Genomic DNA, 19,628 nt, shown 5'->3' with positions numbered 1-19,628 from the left:
ATGGGTTGCAGTAGTTTTACCTCTTAAAAAATACTCTGTTATAATCCAGTTAAAGTATTTTGTTACATGGTTCATTTAGAGCTTATTCTTTGCTATTACAAATGAAATATGTCTAATCAATAGTTTATCTATTAGAATTCCCTTTTTGGGGAGGAATCACAGAATGTAAGTTTCAGGAAGCCCATTAGAAATAATGTGATCCTATTCTCTATATGAGAACATAAGGAACCTTTGAGAGTGAACTACTTGCCCAAGGTTGAACAATAAGCCAAAAGGAAAGCCAGTACTAGAATTCAGGTTTCCTGTTTATTTCAGTGCTTCTGTAAAGTATTTCTGTCTCATAATCTTTCATTTCTAGAAAGTGTGTCACAATGGACAACCACTTCATGAACTCAGAAGGGACAGCTGGTATTTCTGAGTGGGCATTACTGTGTGCCAGGTATAGTGCTAAAGGCTGGGCATATGCTATTTCAAATAGTCCTCACACAATCCTGAGGAGGCATTAGCAACTATTCAACAGATGAGGAAACAGGATGAGAAAATTTAAGTAACTTACTCAAAGTCACACTACTAGGAGTAGTTGAGTGAAGGTTCATGTTCCAGTCTGTCTGACACAAAAGCCCATCTTTCCACTACGTCATACACTCTCCCTGGGAAAGTGCCGTTACCATTTTGAAAATTCTTCAGGGCCCAACTAGATGAGTCAGCAGCACTAATCGGACATGACATTGGGCAGTTCATCTTAAATTCTGTTTTTCTTCCCATGCTCTTCTTCCACATTTCAATAATCGTGTTCATTCTTAGACATCCAGCTCTACTCAAGCTGTTCTTAGTATCCTTTATGGGCCTGGCTTCCTCAGACAATATTTAAAATTACATTTTCTCATGGTTATTCCATATTTATCTGTTGCATTACTTTTTCTCCATTTAAACTCCTGGTTGCCTAATTAACTTTAGTATTTATTTGGAAGGAAAATAATATGATGTTTACACTGTGCAGATGTGATAGAGGCTTACTGTATTTTTTTTTCTTCCAGACATTATTCCATTTGCCCAATGACATAAGACAATCGACGTGACACCTTTTCTACATCCATTAGGTAAGAACTGGGACCTCCTTGTCTAGTTTCAGTGCATCAAACTCAAACTATAACTGAAAAAACACAAGCTGAAGGAATTTAGGAACAAATAGCCTGAGAACAATCTATTTATTTGCTGTTCACAGAAAGAATATGGGTGGGGTTTGCAATGCCTATTAGTTATAAACTCTTGGTAATGTTGTTTACATTAAATAAGATAATGAGTATAAAATGCTTAGCACATATGTAAATGCTTAAAAAGACTTAGTTATCATATATTGCTTTGGATGCTACAGAAAGTTGCAGAAACTAAAGAGCATCTGATTAAATTTGGAGTGGAGAAAGGTCCATTTAGGTTTGAGTTATTTTCTAAGTCAATACCTATTGAGAGACTGACTCTGTGTGTGTTTGTGTGGCGGGGGAGACTAGCTAATTAAGCGGATGCAATATAGAAGTTCTAGATTATTATGTAAGTCAAACTGATATGATCTCAATTTTTCCTTTATATTTGGGATAAGTTAGTAAAAAGTATTCGTACCTAATGATATAATAACTAAATCCTGAGGCCCTTAACTGTCAAAGATTAAATGTTTTCTTCCAGGCAGATATATGTGAAAAAAATATATTGTTGCTTGTCTCCAATGAAACACATTTAAATGTAAGGATGAAACTTGCACATTTGCATGACCTGATTACTCATAATAGGAGAGAATACTGTATATTTTAATATATAATTAAATTCAGCAGATAAAAAACTGTTCATTCTCATTCTGATGAAAAATAGTTCTTAAAATATCCAGGATTGCATCTACCATGAGATATGTAACAAAAGCCTTTATTTGGCTTTAAAATCATTGATCTGATTTGGAGCTGTCAGGCAGGTATGTTAATACAGACAGTGTTTCTGGCCAGGGCAGTGTCTATTTTGCCTGAGCAGACTGCTCTGCCATCGCTGCCTATTTACAGAACAATGTAGAACAGGGTAGGCATATCTGCAGGGCAAAACATTATTTTATCTCAATTGTAGGGTTGCATATTAACCTGGGAGTAGGAAGCTATCCTTTCCTATCACCTACTTTGAAATCAAATGCATAGAGTAATTTTTCACCTTTTGTAAATCTATCACTCGTATTTCTTTCTTGAAAGCTACTACCATGTTATCTCATATTTAGCTGAGTACATAACTTGTTCCAATGCTTTAGGGAGTTTCACTATGTATAAAGCTTAAATTTTAATGAAATTAGACTTTAGATAAGGGGTAATATAAAAGTAAGATTTCTTTTTGATCTATTAGCCCAGAGAAAACTAGAAAAACAGGAGATCACTGAGAAAATTTGGTATTGTATATAACCATTTTTATACAGTAGCTTTGACAAATAGGCATGTCCCACTCCTCTACAGAAATGCTAAATATATATTACTAAACACAGTGATCAGACAAAATAGTGATTTAGGAGAGCAACTGATTGGTTAAATTTTCAGAGAGTTATGTTATTCAATGATCCAAATTAGTGGTGTACTTTGAAAAATTTGAGGGGGGGGGAATAAAATTGCAGACAACCTATCTTCGGCTAATCAGATCCTTGAGCGTGATTTTGAGGCATGTTTGATGATGTGTTAATCTATTTGAAAATGATGAGGTAGTAACTTGAAACAGGGTCTGGAGAATCCATATAACTCAAAATATGTGCTTGATCACAACCTGGCCTCAGTCAGTCTAACCAATAAGCATTTACTGAAGTACTCTGGTTTGGGAAAGGTCATTGTATGATATAAGACACAGTGGAGTCTCTATGGATGTGTGTGTAAATCTGTCTCTGTTGTGGGATGATAGAGGAATTGATATTATTATCAGTAAAAAAGAAACTAAACACTATCACTTCTATAAGAAAATATCTCCTATTCAGCATCTCCTTCTTCCCTTATTTCCAGTATCATGCTGCTTTTAACACAGAAAATAGAGAAGTAGGAGACAGACTGGCTAGTCATGGTTAAAAAACTTTCTGTTGATGCTAATAAGTTAATGAACAGACAAAAGGGCTTTCTCGGCCTTCCCCTTCATGCAAGGCACACAAAAAAGACATTATAAAAGGACAATGAAAAATAACCCATGATTTCAATCACTTCTTTTTTTTTCTTTTCTTCTGACTGCTCTTTTGTCCCAAAGAACTGTGTCCAATCTGGCCTCATTTCTCCCACAATGTGCCTACTGTGTGGCATCCACATTGTGTAGCCAAAAAAAAAAAAAAATGGAGTTTAGAAACAAATTTGAGTTCCACCACTGTATAATCCTAGGCAAATTGCTTAACGTTTTCTGACATTTACTTTACAAACTGAAAAAAAAGATTATGTGAGGATATAATGATCTCTACAGAATTACTTTACTATGTGTGAAATTCTAGTGCTCATAAACTTCTGTTTACCTCTTCCTCAGCCATAAGGATTTTGGTTCAAGTGTTTATCTGAATTTCAAATCATACCTGATTAGGATAGTTGTAAATAGGAGGGGGAACTATGGACTACACATGAAATTGGAAAGTAAAGGAAATAAGGAAAATTAAACCATCCTTAGGATTCTCTTCCTCTGTTAGACATGAGAAAGCTAAGTAGTGGCAGAGTCAAGGAGTAGGATTCACTCTTCCATAATATCCACTGGCCACTTACATACATATATGGTTACTCTTAAATAAGAATACTTTTTAAACCAAAACAATGTGCTGGGGCTTCCCTGGTGGCGCAGTGGTTGAGAGTCCGCCTGCCGATGCAGGGGACACGGGTTTGTGCCCCGGTCCGGGAAGATCCCACATGCCACAGAGCGGCTAGGCTTGTGAGCCATGGCCGCTGAGCCTGTGCTCTGCAACAGGAGAGGCCACAACAGTGAGAGGCCCACGTACCACAAAAAACAACAACAACAACGTGCTGGCTATGTAAATGCAACATCAAGATGAGTGTCCTATAACACTCCTACAACTAGATAAACATAGGTAGAACAATGAAATTGGACCCCTATCTATCTTGCACTAATCATAAAAATTAGCTCAAAATGGATCAAAGACTCAAACCTAAGAGTCAGTGATACCATAACACTCCTTGAAGAATCTCCTTGCCATTGGTTTTGGCAATGACTTTTTGGATATGACACCGAAAGAACAAACAACAAAAGCAAAAATCAACAAATGGGACTACATCAAGCTTAAAAGCTTCCACACAGCAAAAGAAACAACAAACAGAATGAAAAGGCATCATAAAGAATGGGAGAAAATTTTTACAAACCATATATCAGATAAGCGGTTAATATCCAAAATATATAAACAGCTCATACAACTCAATATTTAAAAAAACAAACAAGCAACACAATTAAAAAATGGGCAGAAGACCTAAATGGCCATTTGGATGTCTTCTTTGCAAAAATGTCTAACAGGTACATGAAAAGATACTCAACATCACTGATCATCAGGAAAATGCAAATCAAAACCACAAAGAAACATCACCTCACACCTGTCAGAATTGCTATCATCAAGAAGACAAGACAGGAGAATCTTCAAGATGGCAGAGGAGTAAGCCATGGAGATCACCTTCCTCCCCAGATACATCAGAAATACATCTACATATGGAACAACTCCTACAGAGCACCTACTGAACACTGGTAAAAGACCTCAGACTTCCCGAAAGGCAGGAAACTGCCCACATACCTGGGTAGGGCAAAAGAAAAAACAGAGACAAAAGAATAGGGACAGAACCTGCACCAGTGGGAGGGAGCTGTGAAGGAGGAAAGGTTTCCAAACACTGGGAAGCCGCTTCACTGGCAGAGAAGGGGGGTGGGCGGGGTGGGGGGAAGCTTCAGAGCCATGACGGAGAGGGCAGCAATAGGGGTGCGGAGGGCAAAGAGGAGAGATTCCCACACAGAGGATTGGTGCGACCAGCACTCACCAGCCCAAGAGGCTTGTCTGCACACATGCCAGGGTGGGCATGGGCTGGGAGCTGAGGCACGAGCTTCTGAGGTCAGACCCCAGGGAGAGGACTGGGGTTGGCTGCGTGAACACAGCCTGAAGGGGGCTAGTGCGCCACAGCTAGCGAGGAGGGAGTCCGGGAAAAACTCTGGACCTGCCTAAGAGGCAAGAGACCATTGTTTCGGCATGTCTGAGGAGAGGAGATTCAGAGCACCTTTTAAACGAGCTTCAGAGATGGGTGTGAGCCACGGCTGTCAGCACAGACACCAGAGATGGGCATGAAACACTGAGGCTGCTGGTGCAGCCACCAAGAATCCTGTGTGCAAGCACAGGTCACCATCCACACCTCCCCTCCCAGGAGCCTGTGCAGCCCGCCACTGCCAGGGTCCCGTGATCCAGGGAAAACTTCTCCAGGAGAACACATGGTGTGCCTCAGGCTGTTGTAATGTCATGCAGGCCTCTGCCACCAAAGGCTCGCCCTGCATTGCATACCCCTCCCTCCCCCCGGCCTGAGTGAGCCAGAGCCCCCTAGTCAGCTGCTCCTTTAACCCAGTCTTTTCTGGGTGAAGAACAGACGACAGAGGGCAACCTACATGCAGAGGCGAGGTCACAACCAAAGTTGAACCCTAGGAGCAGTGAGAACAAAGAAAAGAGAGAAATTTCACTGTGCAGCCTCAGGAGCAGCAGATTAAATCTCCACAATCAACTTGATGTACCCTGAATCTGTGGAATACCTGAATAGGCAATGAATCACCCCAAGATTGAGGCAGTGGACTTTGGGAGCAACTGTAGACTTGGGGGTTTGCTGTATGTGACTGACTAGTTTCTGATTTTTAAGTTAATCGTGGTTTATTGGTTGGGTTGCTCTCTTTTTCTTTAAATTTTTAAATTTTAAAAATTAAAATTTTTTTTTATTTTAATATTTTATTTTATTTTTTCTTTCTTTTTTTGGTCCCTTTTCTTCTGAGCTGTGTGGCTGACAGGGTCTTGGCGCTCCGGCCAGGTGTCAGGCCTGAGCCTCGGAGATGGGAGAGCCAAGTTCATGACAGTGGACCACCAGAGACTTCTCGGCAACACGTAATATCAATCGGCGAGAGATCTCCCAGAGATCTCCATCTCAACTCTAAGACCAGCAAGTTCCAGTGCTGGACACCCCATGCCAAAAAACTAGGAAGACAGGAACACAACCCCACCCATATGCAGAGAGGCTGCCTAAAATCATATTAAGGTCACAGACACGCCAAAACACACCACCAGATGCAACACTGCCCACCACAAAGACAAGATCCAGCCCCACCCACCAGAACACAGGCACCAGTCCCCTCCACCAGGAACCCTACACAAGCCACTGAGTCAACCTTACCCACTGGAGGCAGACAACAAAAACAACAGGAACTATGAACCTGCAGCCTGCGAAAAGGAGACCCCAAACACAGTAAGTTAAGCAAAATAAGACACAGAAATACACAGCAAATGAAGGAACAAAGTAAAAACCCACCAGACCAAACAAATGAAGAGGAAATAGGCAGTCTACCTAAAAACGAATTCAGAGTAATGATAGTAAAGATGATCCAAAATAGTGGAAATAGAATGGAGAAAATAAAAGAAATGTTGAACAAGGACCTGGAAGAACTAAAGAGCAAACAATGATGAATAACACAATAAAAGAAATTAAAAATTCTCTAGAAGGGATCAATAGCAGAATAACTGAGGCAGAAGAACGGATAAGTGACCTGGAAGATAAAATAGTGGAAGTAACTACTGCAGAGGAGAATAAAGAAAAAAGAATGAAAAGAATTGAGGACAGACTCAGAGACCTCAGGGGCAGCATTAAATGCACCAACATTCAAATAATAGGGGTCCCAGAAGAAAAAGAGAAAGGGATTTAGAAAATATTTCAAGAGATTATAGTTGAAAACTTCCCTAACATGGGAAAGGAAATAGTCAATTAAGTCCAGGAAGCACAGAGAGTCCCATACAGGATAAATCCAAGGAGAAACACACCAGGACACATATTAATCAAACTATCAATAATTAAATTCAAAGAAAAAATATTAAAAGCAGCAAGGGAAAAGCAACAAATAACATACAAGGGAATCCCCATAAGATTAACAGCTGAGCTTTCAGGAGAAACTCTACAAGCCAGAAGGGAGTGGCAAGACATATTTAAAGTGATGAAAGGGAAAAGCTCACAACCAAGATTACTCTACACAGCACGGATCTCATTCAGATTCGACAGAAAAATTAAAAAATTAAACTTTTGCTTTACAGACAAGCAAAAGTTAAGAGAATTCAGCACCACCAAACCAGCTTTACAACAAATGCTAAAGGAACTTCTCTAGGCAGGAAACACAAGAGAAGGAAAAGACCTACAATAACAAACCTAAAACAATTAAGAAAATGGTAATAGGAACATACATATCTATAATTACCTTAAATGTAAATGAATTAAATGCTCCAACCAAAAGACATAGACCGGCTGAATGGATACGAAAACAAGACCTGTATATGTGCTGTCTATAAGAGACCCACCTCAGACCTAGGGACACGTACAGACAAAGTGAGGGGATGGAAAAAGATATTCCATGCAAATGGAAATCAAAAGAAAGCTGGAGCAACAATTCTCATATCAGACAGAATAGACTTTAAAGACTATAACAAGGGACAAAGAAGGACACTACATAATGATCAAGGGATCAATCCAAGAAGAAGATATAACAATTGTAAATATTTACGCACCCAACATAGGAACACCTCAATACATAAGGCAAATGCTAAAAGCCATAAAAGGGGAAATCAACAGTAACACAATCATAGTAGGGGACTTAAACACCCAACTTTCACCAATGGACAGATCAACCAAAATGAAAATAAATAAGGAAACACAAGCTTTAAATGACACATTAAACAAGATGGACTTAATTGATATTTATAGGACATTCCATCCAAAAACAACAGAATACACTTTCTTCTCAAGTGCTCATGGAACATTCTCCAGGATAGATCATATCTTGGGTCACAAATCAAGCCTTGGTAAATTTAAGAAAATTGAAATTGTATCAAGTATCTTTTCCAAACACAATGCTATGAGACTAGATATCAATTACAGGGGAAAAAACTGTAAAAAATACAAACACATGGAAGCTAAACAATACACTACTAAATAACCAAGAGATCACTGAAGAAATCAAAGAGAAAATTAAAAAATACCTAGAAATAAATGACAATGAAAACACTATGCTCCAAACCCTATGGGATGCAGCAGAAGCAGTTCTAAGAGGGAAGTTTATAACAATACAATCCTACCTCAAGAAACAAGAGACGTCTCAAATAAACAACCTAACCTTACACCTAAAGCAATTAGAGAAAGAAGAACAAAAACCCCCAAAGTTAGCAGAAGGAAAGAAATCATAAAGATCAGAGCAGAAATAAATGAAAAAGAAATGAAGGAAACAATAGCAAAGATCAATAAAACTAAAAGCTGGTTCTTTGAGAAGATAAACAACATTGAAAAACCATTAGCCAGACTCATCAAGAAAAAAAGGGAGAAGACTCGAAGACTCAAATCAACAGAAAAAAAATTTCTTTTTACTCAGCCATAAAAAGAAATGAAATTGAGTTATTTGTAGTGAGGTGGATGGACCTAGACTCTGTCAGACAGAGTGAAGTAAGTCAGAAAGAGAAAATCAAATACTGTATGCTAACACATACATATGGAATCTAAAAAAACAAACAAAAAAACATGGTTCTGAAGAACCTAGGGGCAGGACAGGAATAAAGACACAGACGTAGAGAATGGACTTGTGGACACGAGCAGGGGGAAGTATAAGCTGGGAAGAAGTGAGAGGGTGGCATTGACATATATACACTCTCAAATGTAGAATAGATAGCTAGTAGGAAGCAGCCACATTGGACAGGGTGATCAACTCAGTGCTTTGTAACCACCTAGAGGGGTGGGTGGGAAAGGGAAGGCGGGAGGGTGATGCAAGAGGTGGGGCATATGGGGATATATGTATATGTATAGCTGATTCACTTTGCTATACAACAGAAACTAACGCATCAATGTAAAGCAATTATACTCCAATAAAGATGTTAAAAAGACAAGAGGGTTCTGGTTCAAAATGGTAACACAGGAACATCCTGAATTCACCTCTCCCTATACACCGAATGTACAGCTACATATGGAACAATTTCCTCTGGGAAAAAACCTTAAACTAGCTGAATGACTCCTCAGCAGTGGGCAAACAAGAAAAAAAATCCATATTAAAGTGGGTAAGAGGCAGAGACACAGTCTTGCCATAAATCCCAACCACAGCATGGTGACCCACAATTGGGAGAGATCTGAAAACCTGGATATCCTCCCTGAGAAGTGAATGGTTTGAACCTCTCACATCAGGCACTACATTGTTTAAGACCATATTCTGGAAGATGAGCCGCCTAATCATCTAGCTTTGAAAACCAACAGGGCTTGTGTCCACGAGGACTACAGTGCTATAGTGAACTGAGAAACAGCTGTCAAAGGGCTCATGTGCTCAGACCCACCACCCCAGGGCCAAGTGCTGAAGCAACCAATCAATGATCCCAAAGAGACTCACACCCAGATACATTATAACTAAAATGTTAAAAGTTAAACACAAGAAAAGAATAAAAGCACAAGAGAAAAACTTGTTATATACAAGGTAACCCACATAATACTATAAGCAGATCTGTCAACAGAAACATTGCAGGCCAGAAGTGAATGGCATGATATATAGTCAAAGTGCTGAAAGAAAAAAATAACTTCCAACCAAGAATATGCTACCTGGTGAAGTTACCATTCAGAATTAAAGGAGAGAGAGTTTTCTAGACAAGCAAAAGCTAAAGGATTTCATCACCAAGAAACCAGCCTTACAAGCAATGTTAAAGGAACTTCTTTAAGCTGAAAAGAAAGAGTATTAATTAAAAGAGAAAACATACAAAAGTATAAATCTCACTGGTAAGGGCAAATACATATATAACTACAATAGTTAAGGGATACACATGATAAAGAGATGTACAATGTGACATCAAAAACCTAAAATGTGGTAGGGTGTAAGGGAGAGTAAAAATATAGAACGTTAGTATGCATTCAAACTTAAGTTTTTACCAGCTTAAAATACACTGTTATAAATATAAGCTGTTATACGTAAACCCTGTGCTAACCACAAAACAAGAACCTATAGTAGATAAACAAAACATAAAGAGGACGAAATCTAAGCATACCAATACATAAAATCATTATATCACAATGGAGGAGAGCAAGTACAGAAAAAAGGAACAGAAAAACCACAAAGCAGCCAGAAAAAAATTAACAAAATGCCAATTACAATCTATTAACAAATACTTTAAATGTAAATGGATTGAATTCTCTAATCAAAAGATATAGAAGGGAGACAGCCTCAATCACCAGAGGGCAGACAGCAGAAGCAAGAAGAACTAGAGTCGTGCAGCCTGAGGAACAAAAACCACATTCACAGAAAGACAGACAAGAAGAAAAGGCAGAGGGCTATGTACCAGATGAAGGAACAAGATAAAACCCCAGAAAAACAACTAAATGAAGTGGAGATAGGCAACCTTCCAGAAAAAGAATTCAGAATAATGATAGTGAAGATGATCCAGGACCTTGGAAAAACAATGGAGGCAAAGATGGAGAAGATGCAAGAAATGTTTAACAAAGGCCTAGAAGAATTAAAGGACAAACAGAGATGAACAATACAATAACTGAAATGAAAAATACCCTAGAAGGAATCAATAGCAGAATAACTGAGACAGAAGAACGGATAAGTGACCTGGAAGACAGAATGGTGGAATTCACTGCTGCGGAACACAATAAAGACAAAAGAATGAAAAGAAATAAAGACTGCCTAAGAGACCTCTGGGACAACATTAAACACAACAACATTTGCATTATAGGGGTCCCAGAAGGAGAAGAGACAGAGAAAGGACCAGAGAAAATATTTGAAGAGATTATAATCGAAAACTTCCCTAACATGGGAAAGGAAATAGCCACCCAAGTCCAGGAAGTGCAGAGTCCCATACAGGATAAACCCAAGGAGAAACACGCCGAGACACATAGTAATCAAATTGACAAAAATTAAAGACAAATAAAAATTACTGAAAGCAGCAAGGGAAAAACAACAAATAACATACAAGGGAACTCCCATAAGGTTAACAGCTAATTTCTCAGCAGAAACTCTACAAGCCAGAAGGGAGTGGCATGATAAAGTGATGAAAGGGAAGAACCTACAACCAAGATTACTCTACCTGGGAAGGATCTCATTCAGATTGGATGGAGAAATCAAAAGCTTTACAGACAAGCAAAAGCTAAGAGAATTCAGCACCACAAAACCAGCTCTACAACAAATGCTAAAGGAACTTCTCTAAGTGGGAAACACAGGAGAAGAAAAGGACCTACACAAACAAACCCAAAACAATTAAGAAAATGGTCATAGGAACATACATATGGATAATTACCTTAAACGTGAAAGGAATAAGTGCTCCAACCAAAAGACACAGGCTTGCAGAATGGATACAAAAACAAGACCCATATATATGCTGTCTACAAGAGACCCACTTCAGACCTAGGGACACATACAGACTGACAGTGGGGGGATGAAAAAAGGAAAGGAAATCAAAAGAAAGCTGGAGTAGCAATACTCATATCACATAAAATAGACTTTAAAATAAAGAATGTTATGAGAGACAAGGAAGGACACTACATAATGATCAACGGATCAATCCAAGAAGAAGATATAACAATTATAAATATATATGCACCCAACATAGGAGCACCTCAATACATAAGGCAAGTGCTAACAGCTCTAAAAGTGGAAATCGACACAATAATAGTGGGGGACTTTAACACCACACTTACACCAATGGACAGATCATCCAAAATGAAAATAAATAAGGAAACAGAAGCTTTAAATGATACAATAGACCAGATACATTTAATTGATATTTATAGGAAATTCCATCCAAAAACAGCAGATTACACTTTCTTCTCAAGTGCGCACAGAACTTTCTCCAGGATAGATCACATCTTGGGCCACAAATCAAGCCTCAGTAAATTTAAGAAAATTGAAATCATATCAAGCATCTTTTCTGACCACAACGCTATGATATTAGAAATAAATTACAGGGGGAAAAAAGGTAAAAAACACAAACAAATGGAGGATAAAAAATATGTTACTAAATAACCAAGAGATCACTGAAGAAATCAAAAAATACCTAGAGAAGACAAATGACAATGAAAACACGACGACCCAAAACCTATGGGATGCAGCAAAAGCAGTTCTAAAAGGGAAGTTTATAGCTATAAAAGCCAACCTCAAGAAACAAGAAAAATCTCAAATAAGCAATCTAACTTCACACCTGAAGGAACTAGGGAAAGAAGAACAAACAAAACACAGAGTTAGCAGAAGGAAAGAAATCATAAAGATCAGAGCAGAAATAAATGAAATAGAAACAAAGAAAACAATAGCAAAGATCAATAAAACTAAAAGCTGGTTCTTTGAGAAGATAAACAAAATTGATAAACCATTAGCCAGACTCATCAAGAAAAAGAGGGAGAGGGGGCTTCCCTGGTGGCGCAGTGGTTGAGAGTCTGCCTGCCGATGCAAGGGACACGGGTTTGTGCCCTGGTCTGGGAAGATCCCACATGCTGCAGAGTGGCTGGGCCTGTGAGCCATGGCCGCTGAGCCTGCACATTCGGAGCCTGTGCTCCACAGCGGGACAGGCCACAACACTGAGAGGCCCATGTACTGCAGAAAAAAAAGAGGGAGAGGACTCAAATCAATAAAATTAGAAACGAAAAAGAAGAAGTTACAAAAGACACGGCAGAAATACAAAGCATCCTAAGAGACTACTACAGGCTACACTATGCCAATAAACTGGACAACCTGGAAGAAATGGACAAATTCTTAGAAAGGTATAACCTTCCAAGACTGAACCAGGAAGAAACAGAAAATATGAACAGACCAATCACAAGTAATGAAATGGAAACTGTGATTAAAAATCTTCCAACAAACAAAAGTCCAGGACCAGATGGCTTCACAGGTGAATTCTATCAAACATTTAGAGAAGAGCTAACACCCATCCTTCTCAAATTCTTCCAAAATATAGCAGAGGAAGGAAAACTCCCAAACTCATTCTATGGGGCCACCATCACCCTGATACCAAAACCAGACAAAGATACTACAAAAAAAGAAAAATACAGACCAATATCACTGATGAATATAGATGCAAAATAAAGGCCATATATGACAAACCCACAGCAAACATCATTCTCAATGCTTAAAAACTGAAAGCATTTCCTCTAAGATCAGGAACAAGACAAGGATGTCCACTCTCACCACTATTATTTAACATAGTTTTGGAAGTTCTATCCCTGGCAATCAGAGAAGGAAAACAAATAAAAGGAAGAGAAATTGGAAAAGAAGAAGTAAAACTGTCACTGTTTGCAGATGACATGATACTACACATAGAAAATCATAAAGATGCCACCAGAAAACTACTAGAGCTAATCAATGAATCTGGTAATGTTCCAGGATACAAAATTAATGCACAGAAATTTCTTGCATTCCTATACACTACTGATGAAAAATCTGAAAGAGAAATTAAGGAAACACTCCCATTTACCACTGCAACAAATAGAATAAAATACCTAGGAATAAACTTACCTAGGGAGACAAAAGACCTGTACGCAGAAAACTATAAGACACTGATGAAAGAAATTAAAGATGATACAAAAAGATGGAGAGATATACCAAGTTCTTGGATTGGAAGAATCAATATTGTGAAAATGACTATACTACCCAAAGCAATCTACAGATTCAGTGCAATCCCTATCAATTTACCAATGGCATCTTTTCGGTACTAGAACAAAAAACCTTAAAATTTGTATGGAGACACAAAGGACCCCGAATAGCCAAAGCAGTCCTGTGGGAAAAAAATGGAGCTGGAGGAATCAGACTCCCTGACTTCAGCCTATACTACAAAGCTACAGTAATCAAGACAGTATGGCACAGAAACAGAAATATAGATCATTGGAACAGGATAGAAAGCCCAAAGATAAACCCACGCACATATGTTCAACTAATCTATGACAAAGGAGGCAAGGATATACAATGGAGAAAAGACAGTCTCTTCAATAAGTGGTGCTGGGAAAATTGGACAGCTACATGTAAAGGAATGAAATTAGAACACTCCCTAACACCATACACAAAAGTAAACTCAAAATGAATTAGAGACCTAAATGTAAGACCTGACACTATAAAACTCTTAGAGGAAAACAGAGGAAGAACACTCTCTGACATAAATCACAGCAAGATCTTTTTTGATCCACCTCCTAGAGTAATGGAAATAAAAACAAAAATAAACAAATGGGACCCAATGAAACTTCAAAGCTTTTGCACAGCAAAGTAATCCATAAAGAAGACGAAAAGACAACCCTCAGAATGGGAGAAAATATTTGCCAATGAATCGACAGACAAAGGATTAATCTCCAAAATATATAAACAGCTCATGCAGCTCAATATTAAAAAAAACAAACAACCCAAATCAAAAATGGGCAGGAGGCCTAAACAGACATTTCCCCAAAGAAGACATACAGGTGGCCAAGAAGCACATGAAAAGCTGCTCAGCATCACTAATTATTAGAGAAATGCAAATCAAAACTACAATGAGGTATCACCTCACACCAGTTAGAATGGGCATCATCAGAAAATCTACAAACCACAAATGCTGGAGAGGGTGTGGAGAAAAGGGAACCCTCTTGCACTGTTGGTGGGAATGTAAATTGATACAGCCACTATGGAGAACGGTATGGAGGTTCCTTAAAAAACTAAAAATAGAATTACCATATGATTCAGCAATCCCACTACTGGGCATATACCCAGAGAAAACCGTAATTCAAAAAGGCACATGCACCCCAATGTTCATTGCTGCACTATTTACAATAGCCAGGTCATGGAAGCAACCTAAATGCCCATCGACAGATGAATGGATAAAGAAGATGTGGCACATATATACAATGGAATATTACTCAGCCATAAAAAGGAACGAAATTGGGTCATTTGTTGAGACGTGGATGGATGTAGAGACTGTCATACAGAGTGAAATAAGTCAGAAAGAGAAAAACAAATATCGTATGTTAACGCATATATGTGGAACCTAGAAAAATGTTACAGATGAACCAGTTCGCAGGGCAGAAATTGAGACACAGATGTGGAGAACAAACGTATGGTCACCAAGGGGGGCAAGCAGCAGGGGGTGGTGGTGGTGGTGTGATGAATTGGGCGATTGGGATTGACATGTATACACTGATGTGTATAAAATTGATGACTAATAGGAACCTGCTGTATAAAAAAATAAATTAAATTATATTAAAAAAATACACAGAAGGGCTGAATGGATTAAAAAACAACATATGAAGAAATCAAAAAATACCTGGAGACAAACAAAAAGGAAAACACAACAATCCAAAATCTTTGGGGCAAAGCAAAAGCAGTTCTAAGGTAGAAGTTTATAGTGATATAAGCTTACCTCGGGAAACAAGAAAAATCTCAAATAAACAACCTAAACTTATACCTGAAGTAACTAGGGAAAGAATACAAACAAAACCCAAAGTTAGTAGAAGGAAGGAAATCATAAAGTTCAGAGAAGAAAAAATATATATAAAAAAAAACACAATAGAAAAGATCAATGAAACTAAGAGCTGGTTCTTTGGAAAGATAAACAAAATTGATAAACCTTTAGCCATACTGATCAAGAAAAAAATGAAGGCCCAAATCAGTACAATCAGAGGTGAAAAATGAGAAGTTACAGCCAACACCACAGAAATACAAAGGGTCATAAGAGAGTACTTCAAACAGTGATATAGCAATAAAATGGACAACCTAGAAGAAATGGACAAATTCCTAGAAATGTACAATCTCCCAAGACTGATAAAGGAAGAAATAGAAAATTGAATAGACCAAAAGAAACTCCCAACAAACAAAACTGCAGGGCCACATGGCTTCACAGGTGAATTCTACCAAATATTTAGGAAAGAGTTAACACCTATCCTTCTCGAACTATTCCAAGAATTTCAGAGGAAGGAACACTGCTGAACTCACTCTATGAAGCCAGCATCACCCTGATACCAAAACCGGAAAAAGATATCACAAAAAATAAAATTACATGCCAATATTACTGATGAACATAAAGACAAAAATCCTCAACAAAATACTAGCAATCCGAATCCAACAATACAGTAAAAGGATCATACACCATGATCAAGTGGGATTTATCCCAGAGATGCAAGGATTTTTCAATAGCCAAAAATTGAAGAATAAAAACCACATGATCATCTCACTAGATGCAGAAAAAAGCTTTTGACAAAATTCAATATCCATTTATACAAAAACTCTACAGAAAGTAGGCATAAGAGGGAACATACCTCAACATAATAAAGGCCATATATAACCATCTACAACAAAGGACACAAGAAGATAACAGTGGAAAAAAGACAGCCTCTTCAATAAGTGTTACTGGGAAAACTGGACAGCTACATGTAAAAGAATGAAATTAGAACATTCTCTAACATCATATACAAAAATAAATTGGATTTAAGACCTGAAACCCTAAAACTCCTAGAAGAAAACATAGAACTCTTTGACATAAATCACAGCAATATTTTTTGATCTGTCTCCTAAAGCAAAGGAAATAAAAGCAAAAATAAATAAATGGGACCTATTAATATATATGTATGTATATATATACATACCACACGTATACACACATACACACAATGGAATATATTCAGGCATAAAAAAAGAATGAAATCTTGCCATTTGTAACAACATGGATGGACCCTGAAGGCATTATGCTAAATAAAATAAGTCAGGCAGAGAAAGACACATACCATATAATCTCACTTATATGTAAAATCTAAAAAAGCAAAAATAAAACACCAAGCTCATAGATTCAAACAACAGATTGGTGTTTGGCAGGGGGTGTGGAGGTGGGTGATAGGTGAAGGGAGACAAATGGTACAAACTTCCAGTTATAAGATAAATAAGTCATGGGGATGTAATGTACAGCATGGTGACTATAGTTAATAATACTGCATTGTATAATTGAAAGTTTGCCAAGAAAGTAGATCTTAAATGTTCTCCTCACAAGAAAAAAAAAATTGGTAACTATGTATGGTGACAGACGTTAACTAGTCTTACTGTGGTGATCATTTCACAATGTATACAAATACCAAACCATTATGTTGTACACTTGAAACTAATATAATGTTATATGTCAGTTATACCTCAATTAAAAATGTAAAAATGCGGGCTTCCCTGGTGGTGCAGTGGTTGAGAATCTGCCTGCCAATGCAGGGGACACGGGTTCGTGCCCCGGTCCGGGATGATCCCACATGCCGCGGAGCAGCTGGGCCCGTGAGCTATGGTCACTGGGCCTGCGCGTCCGGAGCCTGTGCTCCACAGCAGGAGAGGCCACAACAGTGAGAGGCCCACGTACCGCAAAACAACAACAACAACAACAACAAAAATGTAAAAATGCATCACAATATAGGGTTAATGAGAAATCAGGGCAAATTTTAGGAAAATCAGGCAACAGCCTTAACAAAGAAAAATTATCCTACTTCTTCTTCCAGTCAGTATTTCTTAGGTGATATTAGTTGCTAAAGCAGGAAATGAGAACAATTATTATGAACAAGTATTAATATTCTTTTAGCCTAGTGACATGAGCAATACACAAAGGAGGTAAGAATTGCAAGATGAAAGTTAGGTAGTACTAGAAAATGTGGATTAGATTGATAGAGCTAAATTTTGGAGAACAGACTTTTTTAAGGCTTAGAAAAAAAAAATCAACCAGTAGGGGCTTCCCTGGTGGTGCAGTGGTTGAGAGTCCGCCTGCCAATGCAGGGGACACGGGTTCGTGCCCCGGTCCGGGAGGATCCCACATGCCACGGAGCGGCTGGGCCCGTGAGCCATGGCCGCTGAGCCTGCATGTCCGGAGCCTGTGCTCCGCAACGGGAGGGGCCACAACAGTGAGAGGCCCGTGTACCACACACACACACACACAAAATCAACCAATAAATACACTGGAAATGGAAGAGGTGAAATTTTCATAAGTGAACTATATTGTTTTGAATAAGTCATTTTCCCTCTCTGAACTTCAGTTTCCTCGTTTAGTAAAGTGGTTAGACTAGATTATCTTTTTACAAAACAAATGATTTATTTTGGACTAATTTTAGCTTTACCAAAAAGTTGCAGAGATAATAAACATAGAGAGTCCCCATATACTCCTCCCCCAGTTTCTCTTATTGTTAACATCTTACATCAGTATGGTAGACTCATCAAAACTAAGAAACCAACACTGGTAACTAACTATAAACTAAACTTCAGACTTGATTCAAATTTCACCAGTTTTCCCACTACTGTCCTTTTTCAGTTCCAGAATCCAATGAACAGTGCCTTTAGTTATCGTGTCTCCTCAGTGTTCTCTGGTCTGTGACAATTTCTGTCTTTCTTTGCTTTTCATGACCTTGACAGATTTGAGGAGTACTGGTCAGATACTTCCCAGAATGTCCCTCAAGTGGGGTTTGTCTAATATTTTTCTTATGATTTGACTGAGGTTACGGGTTTTGGGTAAGGATACCACAGAGATAAAGTGCCCTTCTCATCACATCATATCAGGGAGTAAGTAGTACATGATGCCTGCATGACTGATCATTGGTGATGTTAATCTTGAAAACTTGGTTAAAGTAGCTCTGTAGTAGTTTTCTATGGCTGACATAACAAATTGTCAAAACCCAATGGGTTATAAAAATTGTATTATCTTACAGTTCTAGAGTTCAGAAGTCTGACATAGAACTGAGCTGAAATCAAGGTGTTGGCATTGCTGCATTTCTTTCTAGAGAGTCTAGGGGAGAATCCATTTCCTTGCCTTTTTCCAACCTGTAGAGCCCACTTGCATTCCCTGGCTCACTGCCTCCTTCCCCTGTCTTCAGTCAGCCACTGCTGGCTGAGTCCTTCCCACACTGCATCATTCTGACGCTGCTTCCTTAGTCATATCTGCCTCTGACTAGCTCGTTTTTCCTTTCCTATTGAGGGACTCTTGTGAATACTGGACCCAGCCAGTTAATCCAGGATAATCTTCCTATATAAAGGTCATTTGATTAGCAACCCCCCTTTTCCATGTACCCTAATATATTTGCAGATTCCAGGGATTAGGACATGAACAGCTGTGTGTGGGGGGGGGCGGTGGATATTCTGCCTACCACAGGTAGTATTTGCCAAATTTCTCCACTGTAAAATGTGTTATTTTTATCTTTCTACACTCTTTTCTTTAGAAGTGAATCATTAAATTCACACTCAAGGGAGGAAGGAGATAAACATGCATGCACATACACATACATACAATTTGTAATTCTTCTATAAGGAAAATTTGTCTCCTCCATTTACTTATTAAAACATTTGTGTCTATCAGTATTGACTAATGGATATTTATTTTATACTTGGATTATAATAATAAAATGTTTATTGTGTTGCTTAGATCATTTCTTTCATTTTTGTTATTTTCC

General features: G+C 38.3%; 1 long non-coding RNA gene across 1 annotated transcript in view; it reads left to right on the top strand.

Moving 5' to 3' along the window:
- The window catches only part of LOC308608611, a 176,589-nt gene that overhangs the window by 111,407 nt on the left and 45,554 nt on the right, over positions 1 to 19,628 (top strand). Inside the window, exon 2 of the long non-coding RNA XR_014014202.1 lies at positions 1,038 to 1,100. This is a non-coding gene — a long non-coding RNA (uncharacterized lncRNA). The remainder of the gene's footprint in view (positions 1 to 1,037; positions 1,101 to 19,628) is intronic.

The sequence above is a fragment of the Mesoplodon bidens genome (genome assembly GCF_964165515.1).
Source record: "Mesoplodon bidens genome assembly, chromosome: X".
Lineage (NCBI taxonomy): Eukaryota > Metazoa > Chordata > Mammalia > Artiodactyla > Ziphiidae > Mesoplodon > Mesoplodon bidens.
Note: the sequence above shows the minus strand (reverse complement) of the source record. Positions and strands in the feature narration are given on the sequence as shown.